The sequence below is a fragment of the Vulpes lagopus genome, chromosome 19 (genome assembly GCF_018345385.1).
Source record: "Vulpes lagopus strain Blue_001 chromosome 19, ASM1834538v1, whole genome shotgun sequence".
NCBI lineage: Eukaryota > Metazoa > Chordata > Mammalia > Carnivora > Canidae > Vulpes > Vulpes lagopus.
The window spans coordinates 19,304,882-19,319,521 of record NC_054842.1 but is presented as its reverse complement, the minus strand read 5'-3'; the positions used below and the strand labels follow the sequence as shown (position 1 = coordinate 19,319,521).

Below are 14,640 nucleotides of genomic sequence, written 5' to 3'. Positions count from 1 at the left end.
TGGATAATTGAATGGCTATGCTCTGCCTCACTATAGCTTAAGAGGCATCTTTCGGATCGGGGGAAAAAGTGGAAATAGTGCTTTTACAGCCAGACTCTAGGAATCTGCTGACGAGGCACTTAGGAGAGATGAGGCGGTCCTGTCGGTTGCTTAGAAAAGTTCACAAAATCTCTCCCATCTGTTAAATGACAGGGGAAAAAGTATCCAACCAAAAAGGTTGCAAACCATTGTGATGTTTGGGCCCTTTTGAGACCAGGAGGGCAAAGAAATACTCCCAAATGCCTTTTGCTCTCAGTTTCATGCAGGACTTTCTTTTAGTTCATTTGTTTGCCCAAGATCTTAAAAAAAAAAAAAAAGTGAGGTTGCATCCTAAATAAAGCATCCCAGTCTTAATTTGTGGGCAAGCATTCCTGCAGAACTTAGGGGAAAAAAAAACTGAAGTAAAAGTGAGTGTCTCTCACTTTCATTTCTGCTGCTGTTTCTAATAGCCTCTGTCCCAGTGTGCAGAGATGAGATGCAGTCTGGGCTCCCTGCCCTGTCCCGTCCCCACACCACTGAAGACAGGCTGTTGTCTGGAAATGGCGATCTGTGACTCCGATTGCATCCTTACTCTTTTTTCCCAGAAAAAGAATGGAAGGCAATATTTACAGTTGTGCAGAAGCTTTGTGACTCCCTTATTTATAATAAAATATGTCTCTGTGAAGTATGTTGTCCTGCTATGTAATTGCTGTTGGCTATCGGAATAGTCTTCCACTGAATACATTCCCAGACAATAATGTCACCTAATGTGAGTTCTAGGTGTGAGGGAGAATATTCGATGCAAGCATTATTTTTCCTTATGCCCTTAGTCCATCTGTAATAGTAACTGAGGGAGGGGGGAGGCCTGAGCCTATAGCTCAGAACAACCAGGGCTTTCCTTAGAGCATGACAGAGATGTGTCAGAAGGGATATTCACTTACAGTGTTCTGGTCGCCACGTTCGAGTAAGTGGTGGTCCAACCTAAATTGTACAAGTGTTGTTCACCACGATATTGACTCTGGATTAGTCTCATGTTTTGATGGCCCCTTGCTCTGATGCAGGTGGTAAACTAGAACCCTCTTGCTCCTAGTGGACATGTTATTCTTCATGAATTTTGCTACCTTCTCCACTGGAAGGTTAGCTTTTAGTTGTTTTCATTTTTAGTTATGTGATCCAGCACTCCTTAAACCTCTGATTTTTGCCTTTCTTTTATACAAGTATGTGGGTTGGATGGATTTCTCTTTCTTTTTACTTCAGTTTTTATCCATGAAAGCAAGGAATGCTACTTCTCAGGACCCCCTTTGGGGCTCAGATTTTGTAAATCATCACCACAGTGTTATTCAGGATAAAATACAGGATTCTTCCCATGGCTACCATTATGCTGGGGTTGAAATATCTTTAGAGCACCTTCCTCTTCCTAGCTAACACATGATGAATTGTCCATATGCTTTCGCTTATCAAGTGCCTACTTGTGTATCTGGTGGGAGTGCAGAGATGTTTAGGACAGCTCTTCTCAAATGCTGGTGTGCTTTCAAATCCTTTGGGGACAGGGGGACTTGTTAAAATGAGATTCTGATGCAGAAATTCTGGGGCGGTGGGGGGGGGGAGCTGAGATTCTTCAGTCCTGAAAAGTAGCCAAATGATGTCAATGCTCCTGGTCTGTGGGTATCAAGAGTTTAGGATATGAACTTACACTGTACCAGGCTTTATGTGACCTTGCACAAATAACAGGACAAACTGTGAAGAGGACACAATGAGCTAACATTGATCACCTATTGCTTGCAAGTCATGTGCTATGCTGATTATGGTGTGGTTCTTTGCATTTTTGACACCTTCTATATGTTTGAGAGACAGGCATATAAATCACTAATTTCATTAGACTGTGACAGACAGAGCCCTGTACCAAGATGGCAGTGGCACCAAGGGAACAGAGCAGTTTTGCAAATGTGGGTCAGGGAAGCTTTGCAGAAGTGATATTTGTTCATCTGGGGCCTCGAAGGGTGAGAGATTTCCAAGCTGATGACATGGGAGATGTCTGTGAAGGTGAAGAAGCACAGTGTAGCACAGAGTATCAGAGGGCACTCGCATTTCCTAGGGCAAGGGCTACATGTAGCAGGAAAGGTAGTTCATGTTTATCAGGAAAATATATATGCTGTGAGGCTCCTGGGTGGCACAGTTGGTTAAGTGTCAGACTCTTGATTTTCAGCTCAGGTCCTGATCTTAGGGTCATGAGATTAATCCCACATCAGGCTCTACCCTTAGCACGAAATCTGCTTAAGACTCTCCCCCCACCACCACCAAAAAAAAAAAAAAAGACTCTCTTTGTCCCTCCCCAAGCCTCTCTCTTTCTCAAATTAATAAATCTTTACTTAAAAAAAAATTAATTACTTGACAGAGTTAGCACAAGCAAGGAGAGCAGCAGGCAGAGGGAGAGGGAGAAGCAGGCTCCCTGATAAGCAGGGGTTCGATCCCAGAACCCCGGGATCATGACTTGAGCCAAAGACAGACACTTAACCGACTGAGCTGCCCAGGTGCCCCTAAAATAAATAAATAAAGCTTTAAAAAAGAAAAGAAAATGTATGTGCTAGACATTTCACACTTATTAGTCCTAATCTTCCAACAAACTTGAAAGGAAGTAACATTTTTCTCATTTTGCAGATAAAGAAACTGAAGTTCAGGGAAATTGTGGAACTCTGGCAGATGTACAGTTTGTAAGAGGTCAGGCTGGATTTTAACTCATAATCTTAATAACACCAAAGCCCTGGCTATATCCCCCCTGCCAAGCTTGGAGAATTCGGCAGAGGCCTGATCAGAAAGAGCCTTACAAACTGCCCTAAGGACTTTTAACTGGACCCTATGAATGATAGGAAACCTTGGAATACTTTTAAGTTGAGAGAGAAATGATAGGAAACCTTGGAATACTTTTAAGTTGAGAGAGAAAATTTGTATTGTTGAAAAAATATTCAGTTGCCCATGAAAGGGTAATTAAGGGGGCCTCGTGGAAATAGGTGAGAAATTGATGACTAGTAAGCACCAAAAATTATCAGCCCATGGCTGCTCTAAGAAAACACAAACCTCATGAAATTCAAGGATCTTGTAGGCTAGTCCAACAGAAGAACTTATATATACAAAACATCACATACAAGATCTGAAGGCACCTTCAAGTTCAGACTAGTACATAGGGAATCTGAAGAACAAACCACCTTGTAAATGGGTACTGTCTAGATGCAGGGGGAAAGGACATGGTGCTCCCTAATTTTAAGGATGCCGCTGAGTTGAATCTTCATACACCCACAACTGTCTCTTGTCCACTTACGTGAGGTCTATTTGATGCTATTTTCAGCCTTTCCACCGTTAATTTCACTAACCTCTGTTTGGATGTCTTCCCACGGGGAGGCCTTCTCCATATCAAGGGATGATGACATATGTAATATATATATACCCATCACATATGCCATAACAGTCATTTCTGGGGCATGTACTGTGTTCCAGGCAAATAGTAAAATTGCTCTGAAGGAATACCACCAGGAAGGTAGTGACATTCTGACTTCACAAAGGAGGAAAGTACAGCACAGAGCAGTTAAATTCACTTGCTCAGGTCACAGAGCTAGCCAGAACTGGGGTGCTGACCTGGGTCTTCCTGCTGGCAGTCTTTGCATCACCCTGGGCAGCACCACCTCCCTTGCTATGCCTTATATCTGTAGGCGCCTTCTTAATTTTCAAAACCACTTTATTTGTTTGATATATTTTTCTTGCTACTGGTGCTTGAGAGGCAAGTAAAGGGGTGGTCACCTTGTTTGACAGATGAGAAAGAGAGACTAGGTAAAGAGGATGGTCCCAAAGTCACAATTAATAAGGGTTATTCTTTCTTCTCCTCCTCCTCCTGGTCTCTGATCTAATGCTCTTTCTCATCATCTCCAGGCCTCATCACAAGGTTCAGTGGTTCTCAAATCTGGATGTATCTCGTGATTACCTGGAGATCTTTGAAAATATAGATGCCTGGCTTAGAAACCTGAATGCCTGCATACATATTCTGATTTACTTGATGATTCTGAGATGCTGTGGTGTTTGAGAACCTCTTCTTTATCCTTAGAGATAGTAGGTTTGGGATTGGTTTAGAGCAGTGATTTTGAAAGCATGGTTTCCGGACCAGCAGCATCAGTACCAATTGGGAACTTATTAGAAATGCAAATTTTTGGATCCCACACTAGACCTATATATCAGAAATTCTGAGGGTGGAGTCCAGAAATCTGTGTTTTAAACAGGCTTTCCAAGTGATTCTGATGCAAGCCAAGCTCCTTGGCCATACTTCCTCCCAACAGGTTTATGGTGTGGAACATGGTGACCAGCTGTCTGCTATTTTTACTGAGGCCAGAGCTCAGGGGAAATATATTTAAACCCAAATGACAGTACAAGGCATTCAGATTTATATTAAAGATGGATATCCTGGTAGTGTGGGTTGCCAACTGCAGGAATAAAAAACTGAAGAAAGATTCTGGAATCTTTCTGGGGGTGGGCAGAGTACTGTACCATCAAAAAGCAAAAAAAAAAAAAAAAAAAAAAAAGGAAAAGGAAGAAATTGGCCTCTGGAGAAAAATGAAAGCAATAAGTATTGTCATCTGATTTCTCTTTAGTCATTTACAGCCCTTCCTTCCTGAACTTTGAAGTTCATGGTGATGTCTTAACTGGCATCTCTTGTTTTCTCCTGAAAATCTCAATGCAGTTGAAACCTCCGTCTTCTAGTTCTGTGCTAATGGCAGAAAGCAGGCATTCAGTGCCAGAGAAGTGAAGGGCTGAGTTATGGATGGCAAAGTGACTTTTCCCCTGCCTCTTTCCCATTACTGGGCCACTAATTGGCATCATTTCCCTGCTACCGCAATTTTTTTTCAACATTATAATTTTAAGTAATTCAGTATATTAGCCAATTTCCCTAATGCCCTTTGTTGCATGTTCATTCAATGTAGCTGGTTTTTGTCATATTTTTCTAAGTATTCCCAACTGGAGTTCACTCAGTAGCTGCTTGGGTTAGGTCAGATGGGCTCTTAGGACAATGGTTTGTGAAAGAATTAAGGGTCCAGCATATTGGAGTGAGGAAGGTGTTAATGGGATATAATTGTTTAAACTGAGAATTTGTATGATGCTCCCCCGGGAGGGGGTAGTAAAAGGGAAATATTTATGTAAGGCTGGATACCATTGCAGAGATTGTGGGAAGAGTTGGGAGAGATTGTATCTAAATGAATAAATTTAATACAGACTCAAAAAAAACCAGCTGTTAGACTTCAGTCATTAGTCACCAATCCTACAATGCTTTTATAATATATGCAAAATGTTCCCCTATAATTTAGTAAATTTTTTATTATTTTTAGTTGTACCTTTTTCAACGAGTAAGTGACTTCAAGTTTTGACTTTGGCATCGTTTGACTTGTTCTGTTTTCATCCTGCATTGAGGAACCTGTGTTTAAAATGTCGTGAAAATTCTAAGGAGAGGAGGCAAGAAAGGGTGCAGGGAAAGAGGACAGCTTAGCCGCTCTTACCTGGGGTAGGTGGGTGTTTCACCTCCTAGTATCTCAAGATGATTAATCTGGGGGTGGACCCTGCATATTAATCATCCATCAGCTAAGGCTCCTGGGAAGACTAATCTATTCATAGACAAACCTTGACAAAGGCAGTAGGCCCCTCAGGAAAAAAATGGTAACTACTTCATCGTCAAAGAAGTGATATGGGATGTGAAATGATGTTTTATCTTATGCTACCTGAAACCTCTCAAATAGAGGCTTCCCCAGCCTGTGGGGTTGAACAAGGAGGGACAGGCAAACCTTCATAGCACTAAGAATGAAAAAAGCATCTCAGCACATCCTAATAACACCTTGCTTCATAAGTTGTTTCTTCTAGTTCTTTGCAGTGGTTGAGCTAAAAGGGTACAAATGATTTGAAAGGTAGAAAGAGGCACGCCTGGGTGGCTCAGCGGTTGAGCATCTGCCTTTGGCTCAGGGCGTGATCCCAGAGTCCTGGGATCAAGTCCAGCATTAGGCTCCCCCATGGGGAGCCTGCTTCTCACTCTGCCTGTGTCTCTGCCTTTTTCTCTATGTTTCTCATGAATAAATTTTTAAAAATCTTTTTAAAAATTAATTTAAAAAAAAAAAGGGAGAGGAGAACAAACGGTGACAGTGTAGTCAAGATTCTGTCCATCATGTTGACATCTTTGGACCATAACTCAAAGACCCCCTGGAACAAGAAGATATGTGGCTTGATAGATGTTGAACTCTAAACTCTTCATGGACATAAACCAAAGACCATTTGGTGACCACACCCAACAATTGAAAGCAGAGAGACTGGAAGAGAAGCTAAAAAGGAAAGACCAAGAAGCAGCATAAGTTAGAATAGAAATCTAACCAAAGCATATCCCCAGGTACTAAAAAAGAATAATATGAAAACATTTAGGGTGTTACTTGAATGTTCTTATAACAAAGTCCTACAGCTTTATCAAGGGAGGGGAGGGAAATCAATTTCACTGAAATTGCATATGAAAATGTCTGCAATCAAAATACTTTCCAACTCTGTAATGAAAAACAAGCTACTTCAGGGAGGACATTGCCACCAGTAAAGTGACAGTAAACTCCTGGGCATCATCCCATCCAGGTTGTGCTCTCCTACTCACTCCTCTTGCCTCTTCAAGCTCAGTTTCATATCCACGTCCCAAGCCATCAGTGAGTCCTCTTCTAGAGAATGTAATTTTTACCCCCCTTAGGCTCATCCAAATGTTACCCCTATTTATGAATTTGGAAATTCAACTTGTGAATCCTGAACATCTACTGCACAAATGTTGGGCTAGACTCCAAGAAGTAAAACAATAGTTCCTGCCCTTGAGTTGCTCACTGTCCTCAGGAGATTCAGACTTGGAGATAACCAGCCCATGGTGCCAGGTGATAAGCATTGTCAATTTTTGTTTGCTGGTCTTAATTTTTAAAAGTATTATATAAATGTCGAAAAATGTGCACATAGGGCTATGGACTTTCACCAGGTGCAAAGTGAGCACTGTAGAGGGAGCATCTGACTATGCCTGAGGATTCTGGGGAGGCTTCCCATAGGAGGTGAAGCTGGAAGTGAAACCTGCAGACTGAGTAGTTATAGGCAGGCAGAGGTGGGTAGGGGAAGAAAGGGTGGGTATTTCAGGTCAGGAATGCTGCCAGCCAACTTCCTCCAGAAGGATTTCTGTAACTGCTTCAACGTCTGGTCATCGCACCTAGTAACCCAGATTATAGCACTTAAGTTGGAAATCGGAGACCTCTAACGCGCAGTATCTCCCAGACCTGTTTGTTTTATTCACCAACTACAGGAAGTTAGGAATGCAGAACGAGTTAGGGGAATTCTTACCTGTGTAACCTTAGGTAAAGGATTCTATCTAGTATAAATTCAGTTTCTTCATCATAAAGGATTGTTGGGAAAAGACGAACCTAGATGAGGATTGACAAACAATGCATGTGGGCCAAGTCCAGCCTGCAGACTCTTTTTATGAATAAACTTTTATTGGAGCACAGCTCTGGTCATGTATTTGCACGTTGTTTTTGGATGATTTTGTGCCACAATGGAAAAGTTGAGTAGCTGGAATACAGACTGACCCATAAAGCTTAAAATATTCACTGTCTTGTCCTTTGCAGAAAAAGCTATTTGACCACCGACCTGTGCTTATTTGTCAGCCTATGTTTGTTTTGGTGGTGGTGGTTGTTAGTTTTGGATAAATCTAATTTTTAATGCTTCCTTTTTAAAGTGTATCCTCCTCAACACCAATACTCTACCCCTACATCCAACTTAAATTATAAGTACTCTTCATTTTATTAGGCTTATTGTTTAAGGGATTTTTAGAAATGTTTTCTCTGAGATATTTAAGATACTACCACTCTGTGGCATACCTGCTTTGAGTGGCTAGGATGTCAGCCCCATAAAAGCCATGAGGTCCTTTCACTGCTGTAACCACAATGTTTGGTTACGTGTCTAGCACAGAGAAGTCATGCAAGAATGACTCTTCAGGGGTGAAGTGATTTGTAGTCCTGATGGGAGCTGGGAAGAATAAAAAGAAAGATGGTAGTAAAACAGGTAGGCACTCCTCAAACCCCTGGGCTTTAAAGAAAGTTCAGTTGTTAGCCACCCTCAAGGAAAATTGCTGGTACCCTGCTCACTTTTCTGTGCTCTTTTTTTTTTTTTTAAAGATTTTATTTATGTATTCACGAGAGTCAGAGAGAGAGAGAGAGAGGCAGAGAGAGAGAGAGGCAGAGACACAGGCAGAGGGAGAAGCAGGCTGCATGCTGGGATCCTGATGTGGGACTCCATTCCAGGACTCCAGGATCACAACCTGGGCCAAAGGCAGGTGCCAAACCGCTGAGCCACCCAGGGATCCCCGTTTTCTGTGCTCTTGAGCAAAGTCCAGTGTTGCTTGTCCATCCTTGTTTCAGAGAAGACACGGACATATTGCAGATAGTAGATATTTTTTTTATGTGGCATTTGGATAAAGAGGAGGGCTAGAACAAACTTTGAAAGGAAAAATATACAAATATAACAGAATATGAACATGCTGAGTGAAGCATTTCATTTATAATGTCTTAGAAAAGAAAAATTTACCAGGGAAAAAGTTCATCTGAAAAATACCAAGATTAAGATGCATATGTATCATTGAATCAAATTATATCTTCTAAGATATTATTATATTATTAACATTTTTCCATTACTGTCAATTTTCCTCTAACTTTTTCAGGAGTGTTTTCGGAATTAAAACACACACACACAGACACACATGCACAAAGGCTTTCATTATGCAGCGGATGATGGCTAAACATCTATGATAGGATTTTATTGATATAAGTCTGTCCGTCGTAGGCCACTGGAGTTCTCCATTTGTCCTTTGCTGTCTTTGTTTCAATTCTCCAGTGTTTAGTGATCATCAGCAGACCTGGACATGGTGTATCTCAGAAGTACTCGAGGAGAGCTTGATATACCTCTACCCTCCATTGACTTTGCCATTGTTTTTTTAAAGATTTGATTTATTTATTCATGGGAGACACAGAGAGGGAGAGGCAGAGACGTAGGCAGAGGGAGAAGCAGGTTCTTCACAGGAGCCCAATGCGGGACTTGATTTGGGATCCTGGGATCACAACCTGAGCCAAAGGTAGCCACCCAACCACTAAGCCACCCAGGTGTCCCATACTTTTACCATTTTTAAATTTAGTCCCCTGACTCAGAGTAGGCAGGAAAGCTGGAGGAAGATATGACAGGCTGTTGTCAAACACTTTGCCTAATGGACTACCTTGGCTTCTAGACCTTTAGTCTTCATTCAGTTTAAAATACCATTTCCTGGTCCAGTTTCATTCTTTTGCATGTGGCTGATGTGGTACCTGCTTTGCCTTTTCCACCCCAAAACACCTGGCTTCCCTTTCTAGGGAATAGAAGGTGACAGAGTGTTCACTCATTTCACCGGGAAATGATTACCCAATACTACTGTGTTCCAGGGAATATACTGACAACCAAAACAGACATCATTTCTGTTTTTACAACATTTATATTTTGGGAGATGGAAAACAAACCAATAATAATTGAATACATAGCAAATAAAGGGAATAATCATAAGTAACATGCAGAGAATTAAAATGTGACAGTACTTGTTTGGAGAAACAAACACAGGTGCCATTGAAGCTGTGATTTAGATAAAAAAGGAGCCAGCCTCGCCAAGGTCATGGAAAAGACTGTTCTATGTAGAAGATCAGCCGAAGACTGAGGGTGTACTTTGATTATTTAAAAACATATTTGAAGATGAATGGTTTATGGATGCCTGGGTGGCTCAGTGGTTGAGCATCTGCCTTTGGCCCAGGTCATGATCCCAGGTTCCTGGGATGGAGTCCTACAACAGGCTCACCATGGGGGGCCTGCTCCTCCCTCTGTCTATGTCTCTGCCTCTCTCTCTGTGTCTCTCATGAATAAATAAATAAAATCTTTTTAAAAAATGAATGTTTTAGGAAAAGTAGAGAAGAAATTAACTCAGAATAATAAAGCCTGAAGGCTAATCAGGCATCTGACTCTTAAGATTACATATATCTGCCAGTAGCTTGACCAACTAAGTTGGTTATTTTTACATGTTTTTACTGGACAAAAGGAGTACTATTAAGCATAATATTTATGTGCCAGCAATGAAAGGTAACTCTGCTCTTTATTGTCTTTCTAATCCAATTGCAATTCCAGGTAAGTTTAGAGCAGAGTTAAATTTTTGGATTGGGTCAAATTTTTGAATGGGTCCATAGAAATATTCATCCTGAGATTACTGTTCTGATTAAACCAAGAGATTCAGGTGTTAGAGAGGAGATCACACAGGCCACTGTATATCAATATGTAACCCATCTTTTACATGCTTCGTGAGGTGGGCAATGGAAAGTGGAAAAACTTGGGTCAGTACACTTAAGTTGCAGTTTAGTTCATCACAACCTCTTGGCTCTTAGTAGCACATCCAGAGCTGAAGCACAGATCATGCTCTTAGATCAGAAAGGCAGCTATATAGTTAATATGCTTCACATAAGGCACATTTAAGGGGTAGGTGGAGGTGATTATTGGATTTATTTGGCAGAAGGTCATCTCTGGAATTCCATGATGTCATCTGTGGAGTTTCTTATTACTTTAGATCTTTGGTCTATATTTAAGGGTCGATGGAGGTCAAGTTTAACTGGAGGGTGATAGGTGTCTTTGGTGGCTAGAGACTTCCTTTCATGCCATTTGCAGTCTCAGGAAAGATACTAGGTGACCTGTACTATATCTGGGCCTTCTAGAATTCCACAAGCTCCCTGTCAACCAGTAAGAGCCACATATGCACGTGGCAAAGCAAAAGGTTAAAAAACACACATAATGAAGGGTGAAAGCCTCCCTCTCTTGTTTTCGTCCCTAATCATTACCACCTGTCATTTCCCATAAACATATGTGTAAGGGAAAAGTTGGCTTATCTAGAATATAAGTATATCCCTAGAAATTATAAAGATCATATATACATGTCTTTTATATATTTACTATACTACAAACTGCTTGGTTCCCTTACAGATTTATTTTGGGAACTTGTCCATATCATTACATTCAAGTCTACTTCATTTTCATGTTTTTAAATGTTGCATTGTATCATTTTGTGAAGTTACACCCAAATTTATTTAACCAGTCCTTACTGATAAGCCGTTTTTTAAAAAAAATTTTTTTAAGATTTTATTTATTCATGAGAGACACACAGAGAGAGGTAGAGACAGAGGCAGAGGGAGAAGCAGGATCCCTGAAAGGAGCCCGATGTGGGACTCGATCCTGGACCCCAAGATCACGCCCCGAGCGGAAAGCAGAGGCTCAACTGCTGAATCACCCAGGCATCCCTAAAAATATTTTTATATAATATTCAATATGGCATACTCCTGACATACTCTTTTGACTCTTTCTGCAGAGTACTTTGCAGTAGAATTGCTAGGTCAAAATACATAATGCAATTTAAATTCCGTGAGAAAATTGCACATCACCTCCCAAAGTTTATCCCAATATACATTCCTACCAATAGTGTATAAGGGTCTCTGCTTCCCCACATCCTCTTCTACTCTGGATACTTTCAAATTTTTATTATTATATTACATTCTTTTAGGTGAAAGCCTGTGTCCTCTTGTTTTGATTTGCTTATCTTTAAAATAATTCAAACAAAAGTGTAAACACTCAACAGGACATACAGCTTGAAAACTAGGTCTGTTAGGAACGTGGTACATGTCTATAGTTTTTAATCCAACACATTTGGAGTCAGAATTATTTCAAAATTCAATATTTTTCAGAGCTTGGAAGGTATTATGTATAGATGCAGTGAATCAGTACCACTCCCAACCTAGTCTGGGCCAGGACTCCCTAAGCCAGTCTAGCAGTCCTTCCACAGCAAACTGTATAAATCTCCCCACAAAGTGGACCAAGTAAAGGTAATAAATATCCTCACATTAGTTTAGGAAAGGCTTTTGCCATCAAATAAATTTGGATTAGGTAAGATCTTCCTCCCAAATGAGTTAGAAAAACGAAATTTGGGGGCTCAGAGCGATTTGGATTTCAGAATTGCCATCAAAATATTGTGAGGTTGTGTAAACAACTGCTTCATAAATAGGGAAGGGAAGAGCCTGTGTAGGATGAGTAGACAACACAGAAGTGGAATTCATTACCTGCCTGTGAGGGCAGACCAAAGATACTGAACCCATGCAAAGGTGGCCAAAAGGAGCAGCAGTGGGGTCTGATGGTTTTCCTTTCCTTTCGTAGTTTCCTTTGGGCAGGACTGAGTGCCTGTGCACCCTGGGCCAGTGGCTGATCTCATTGTTCCTAAAGAATCAGTGTGAGGACCTCTGCTAAGATGAGGTGAGTAAATTGAGAGCTCTACAAAGCCTCAGATGCAATGGGCACCATTGGAAGTGTCGTGGAAGGTGACCTTCTCCCTCTGGTAATTCCAGCACCGAATCTTCCTGCATACTTTTCCATAGTTACAAACGAAATGACCCAAAAAGTAAATGTCTTGATTTAGACAAAAATCAGGAAAGACCTCGGTGACTCATGGTCATTGCCTAAATTCCTGCTATCCTTAGCAGGCTTTTAAGAAGTATGCTAATTCAAGAGCCGGTAGATTCACAGAAATCATAAAAGATTTGTGCCTGCTAGAAACCTGTCCTTGAACAAGGGGAGGGATGATGAGAACTGGAAATGGTACAAATCTTTTTTTTTAGTCCATCTTCACGATACTGCTTTCTAGGGATGAAGTAACTTGCCAGGATCACTCAGCTCAATGAATTGAACATTGCTATGATAAAGCAAGTCATAACAACCTGATAAAGACAGTGTCACAAAGAGAAATCTTCTTTTCTGCCATGGTGAATGGCAGATCTGAAATTTAAACCCAGAGCAATCTACCTTAGCCTTTTCTACTAGCTCTTCCTTTCTGCTTCTAATAAACTTTATCTGGTCAATAAGATTCTTCTTGTGAGTTTACTTTGTTTGCTTGGAAATGACTGTGTAAAGAGTTGAATCTGGAAAGTTTCTGAAGCTGAATCCAAGTCAGTGATCCATTGCATTGTATTCCAAAGCTATGGGAAGGGGTGGTATGGGCTTTAGTGGGGACATATGTGCCATACATTTGCTATTCATGTGCTGGGTCATCTTTGAGATCCTTTACTATCTCAGGATTCTGTAAAATACACATCTATTTAAAAATAAATCAAAAAGTCTCATTCTGTTGAATATTATTAGCAGGGAAATGCAAATTAATATCATAGTGTAATTATACTGCACACTTACCTGAATGGCTAAAATGAAAAACACAGGTAATATCAAGTTTTAGTTGAGGATATGGAGCCACCAGAACTCCCATACATTGCAAGTAGACATATAAATCGGTACAACCACCCTGGAAATACAAATCGGTAAACCACCTTGGAAAAGGTGTCAGTATTTACTAAACCTGAACATGCATACATCTACTGACCTCTTGATCCTATAGAGAAGTATAAACCTAGTAAAAAGCACTAGCATGTGTACACCAAAACACATGTACACAAAACTCATACTAATGCTATTCCTAATAGCTCAAAACTGGACAACACACAAAGGCCCATTGACATTAGAATGGATAAATAAACTAGGTATATTGGCAACAATGGAATATCATATATGTCAATGAGAATAAACAAAGCACAACTGCATATGACGATATGGGTGAAGTTCACGGATATAAAAGTACAAACTGATTCTAGGGTGTGGATACACATAGGCAAAACGAATCTCTAGCATTCAAAGTTCTGGGAGTGGTTTTCCTGGTAGAGTGAAGGTAATGACTGGAGTTTCTGTTTGTTGGTCCGGTTCTACTTCTTAATCTGAATTGATGGTCCTGTGAGTGGCGAAGATTCATTGAGCTATATATTTAGAATTTGTGTACTTTTCCTTAAGTATGTATAATTGAATAATGTGTTAAAGTACTTTGAAAATTCTTAATGAAGAAAATCATTCTATTTCTCACATTTTTATTCTAAAGGTAAAATTTTTTCATAATTACATTATTTTCAGTATGTTAGAGAATTTTTATTTTGGCTCCCTACAGTTTACACCACATACAAATATCCTGAGTCCCCATAGAGAATCTACACATGCTGGACGTTATTCCTCTCCTACCTAATGAGCTTTAGGATGTGCATCCAGGCTTCTCTGAGACCTACTGTAAAAGAAAAAAAAAATAAAGACAGTAAAAAGATAGTAAAACAAGTGCTTTGATAGCACTTTTAAAAAATTCATAACAGATATAAAAAGAGGTGACAGCTGTTTAGTGTGTACATGCACAAAAAAAACCAAACAACAACAACAACAAAAAAAAGATTTGTGGTGCCATAAAGGGTATCAGTCATATGTTTTGCCAAGTAAGACTGCGCTGCTTCTGACATAATAGTCTTAGTTTCCTCTTTGCCTTTATCTAGTGAATAATGGATTTAGCCGTTTATAGGCCTCAGTACATTTGGAGGGAGAGATTGGAAGAATGTGCTCACCAAATTTGCGCTCTCTGAAATTTCTCTAGTATGTAGATTGAAGCACCTTCTATTAACTGCCTCACAG

The 14,640-nt window shown here is 40.3% G+C and overlaps 1 long non-coding RNA gene across 1 annotated transcript in view; it reads left to right on the top strand.

Annotated features, from left to right (window-relative positions):
- Window positions 1-14,640, top strand: part of LOC121478796 — a 333,544-nt gene that overhangs the window by 249,626 nt on the left and 69,278 nt on the right. The window contains exon 4 of the long non-coding RNA XR_005984587.1: window positions 12,310-12,405. This is a non-coding gene — a long non-coding RNA (uncharacterized LOC121478796). The remainder of the gene's footprint in view (window positions 1-12,309; window positions 12,406-14,640) is intronic.